General features: G+C 26.1%; 1 non-coding gene across 1 annotated transcript; it reads right to left on the bottom strand.

Moving 5' to 3' along the window:
• Positions 1-2,768: 2,768 nt before the first annotated feature.
• Positions 2,769-2,852, bottom strand: TRNAL-CAA. The gene has a single exon. It is a non-coding gene; the product is annotated as a tRNA-Leu (tRNA).
• Between the last annotated feature and the right edge of the window lie 1,167 nt (positions 2,853-4,019).

Below are 4,019 nucleotides of genomic sequence, written 5' to 3'. Positions count from 1 at the left end.
TATTATTCATTTTTTATAAATATTTTTTTAATATTTTCAATAATTAATAAAATTTATAAAATAATTTTAAATTATTTACATATAATTTTATATTATCTATAACAATAGGGACATTTTGATAATCTAACTTTTTTTTCTATTAAATTGTTTTTTAATATATCACATCAGTCAATTCAATCACAAACTTTCATAGACTTCACTCTATAATCCACTTTAAAATCACCTTTGAATCACTTAAAAGAAATAACATCAACCTCACCCTCTAATCATTTCGATCTCTTCCTCTCACTCTCCCTCTAATCCTTCCCCTCAAAAGAACACAACCTAAAAGTCACCTTAATGGAATTTAAGAATTACTTTATTAAATTTATTCTATTATAATTAAGACATGTAGAGTGTTAACTCTGATAAATTTACTTGTGGCGTGAGAGTATATATATATATATGAAATTTAACATCTTGTTTGTTTAAATTTTGGGATATGAATAATTACATATGTTATGCTACAAAATTTTCAGTACAAATATGTGAAAGTGAAAGGTAGCACAGAATAAAAATCATTTTTAGCAAAATAAAAAAATAGGTTTAATAAAAAGAAAGAAATAAAAGTTTCGTTGCAAATTTTAATTTTTTTTTTCAAAAAAATAAAAATAAAAAAGGGAAGTAAGAAAAAAAAATATTTTATTTATCTATTCCCAATCTCTTTTTTACATTTCCAATCTTCCATTTGTGATTGCATGTGTAGCCTTATATTATTTTTTAAATAGAAAATTGGTATTTGAAGTTCTATTAAGTTAGAGTTTCACCTTTTTGTAAATATAAAATATACACTTCGTTTTAATTTTAAATAATTTGATTAATTTTTTTTCAAAATAAAATTAGAAAATTTTCAAATGGTGCTAAATATATAAAAGTTCATTTTGGTCGTGATTAATTTATTTACTTATTTTTCTATAAACTATTTATTTTTTCTTTTATATTATAATTTGTTTATTGAATAACAAATAGATAGATTGTTGAAAATTTGCAACACTTATTTTTCAATTGCTAGGTTCCGTAATTTTGTTGGTTATAGATGCGAGACTTATTCAACATTTACTAATTTATCTTCTTATACTCTTATGAGTTTTTTTTTTCTTCCTATAATAGTTTTCAATTTTAAGTTATTTGTTTTGTTACATTTGGCTAAATCTTGTAGGTCATTCATATACTAGGATTATTCAAGAATTTACTAATTTTATAATTGGTTGTGGGATTGGTCTTGCAAGAAATATATATAAAATAGTGATAAATAACGATATCGTAGAATTTATAACTCTTACATTTTAATATCATATGTCATTCTACAAAATTTAGTTTAATTTTTACTAGCATATGTAAACTCAAAATTGCTCATTCAAACATATCAACCCTATTTCATTAGTTTTGTTTTAATTATTACATCTTAAACTTAAAGGGTTGTTAAATCTATAAAAGTGATACATTCATACACTTAAAGGGTTGTTAATACTATAAAAGTGATACATTAATACTCTGAAACAATGTATAGAATATATAAAAATATAGATATCTAAATCACATTAAAACAATTTGAACAAAAGAATATTTTGGTTAGAAAAAGAAAGTTTGTCACTATTAGTATAAAAGTGAAATTTAGTATACTTTGTGTATATCATAAATTTGTAATAATATAGTATAAAAAATTAGTGGACATACCTAAGCACCATCGTAAAAGTTATATCGACCATATTCACATATGTTACTTTGAGAGAATCAACTATAACAATTTAAAAAAAATAGATATTAGAAAGAGGTGGTAAGAAATATCTCAAATGAAAAAATGCTGAATAAAAAATGAAAAAAGGTGATGGTCCACTATTGGGAGGTAGAGGGTAGAGGTAATCGCTGCTCTGTGATGAGACTTATGCCTTCGCACAAGTCCTATCACCCAACTCTCAACTTGGAATGGGCAAGCGAGCTTTTAGCATCCACAACTCCAACCAAGGAGTCTCAAAGTTGTTCCATCACCTTCATGCCCCCACTTGGATTACAAGCTCTTGTTACTTAGCTCAGCGAGAACACAACCTTTTCACCCACTATATAAAGTTTCTTTTCTTTCACATTCTTCACAATGTGGGGCTTTTACATTACATTGCATAAATGGTAAACTATACCAACCCTTATGCAAAAGTATGGTTCAAATGCACTAACACACATTCACAACCTTGTATCTCTTTACATTTTTTAACAAACACATGTTAGCGTCTCTTTCTCTCTTTCCCTCTTGTTTCATACTACAATGTCCCTTACAAATTTCCATTTTTATTTTTGTCCTCGTTTTAAATGTAGATGGACAATTAGGTTATCAAATATTTTGAAAAAATAGAATTCTGAAAGATGAATTATAAAATTTAAATATGTATTTATATCTGATTATAAGATTAATGAAGGATATTCTTGGTTTATGAACTATTTTTACTTTTTAATAGCTTATTTTATGACAAAAAAGAAAAGGAAAAGAGGTAAAAGTTAAACGCACCTTGCTTGTCAATGAAGAACATAAAGATTACAAATGAAAAAAAAAAACTCAATCCATTGCTTTCTATCTTTCTACCATATATGATCATTTCAACTATTTACTAGATTGTTAAGTAACCCCTAAAATAATGTCTTATGTTATTTCTTATTTTGCATCTTTCTTCACAGGTACAATACTACAAATTGCCTTAATATATAGTTTGCTTCGCTATAAGAAAACATTATTAAATTGTCAGAAGTGGGATTTGAACCCACGCCCTCTTTCGAAGACCAGAACTTGAGTCTGGTGCCTTAAACCACTCGGCCATCCTAACACACATGTAAGTCACAAGCTAGTACTACCTAACTCAGAAAATGACTCTCTTATCTTTTTGCGTACCAATATAAATTAAAAAGGTATAAAATGAAAAAGAAAATATATTACAAGCAAAAAATCATGAGAAAACATTATTAAAATTTTAGAAGTGGGATTTGAACCCACACCCTCTTTTAAAGACCAAAACTTGAGTCTGGTTCCTTAGACCGCTCGGCCATCCTAACACACATGCAATTCACAAGCCTAGCCCATATATAATATCTTTATATTTTTACTAAGGCTATATAAGAAACCCTAAAAGGAATATTGATTGATGGCATTCAAATAGAAAAATTATGAATATGATTGTCTAGTAAAATCGCTTGTTTAATTTACATTGTTTATTAAGTCACTCGATTAATTATTCTAATTTAATTCTAAAGTTTTAGAATTAATAAGATAGAATAACTTATTAATTGGTTTTTAAAGTTTTATAATAAGTCATATAACATAGAAAAATTATGATATGATTTGCCAGTAAAATCGCTTGTTTAATTTACATTATTTATTAGTCACTCGATTAATTGTTCTAATTTAATTCTAAATTTTTAGATTTAATAAGATAGCATAACTTATTAAGAGTAGGTTGAACATATTTAGAAATTTGTTGAGTATATTAAAAAGTTGGTTCAGAAGATTCATATGCTAGTTGTGCAGGTTCAAAAGCTAGTCGTGGTGCATGTTGAGTTCTTAGTTTTCCATGTTTAGTTTTTACACTATAAGAAAATATTTCATTAGTAATCAAGTTTAACAATCAAAAGTTGTTAGTCACTATAGTGACATATTTCGATACCAATTTAAAAAATAAAAAATTATTGGTTACTAAAATAGTCACTATTATAAATAAAAAATTATAATTAGTCACTAAATTGGTCAGGATTAATTGGAGACCAATTTAGAAACTAAGTCATTTTGGTAGCTATTTTTAGTGACCAATTTCCTTTGGTATTCAAAACCATGGTAGCTAATTTTAAATATTAATTTAGTGACCAATTATAATTTTTTTATTCATAATAGTCACTATTTTAATAATCAATAATTTTTTACTTTGTGAATCGGTATCAAAATTGGTCACTATAGTGACTAACAACTTTTGGTGTTAGAAGTGAGTTAGGCTTAAAGCTCA

The sequence above is a fragment of the Vigna unguiculata genome, chromosome 11 (assembly GCF_004118075.2).
Source record: "Vigna unguiculata cultivar IT97K-499-35 chromosome 11, ASM411807v1, whole genome shotgun sequence".
NCBI classification, from domain to species: domain Eukaryota; kingdom Viridiplantae; phylum Streptophyta; class Magnoliopsida; order Fabales; family Fabaceae; genus Vigna; species Vigna unguiculata.
Note: the sequence above shows the minus strand (reverse complement) of the source record. Positions and strands in the feature narration are given on the sequence as shown.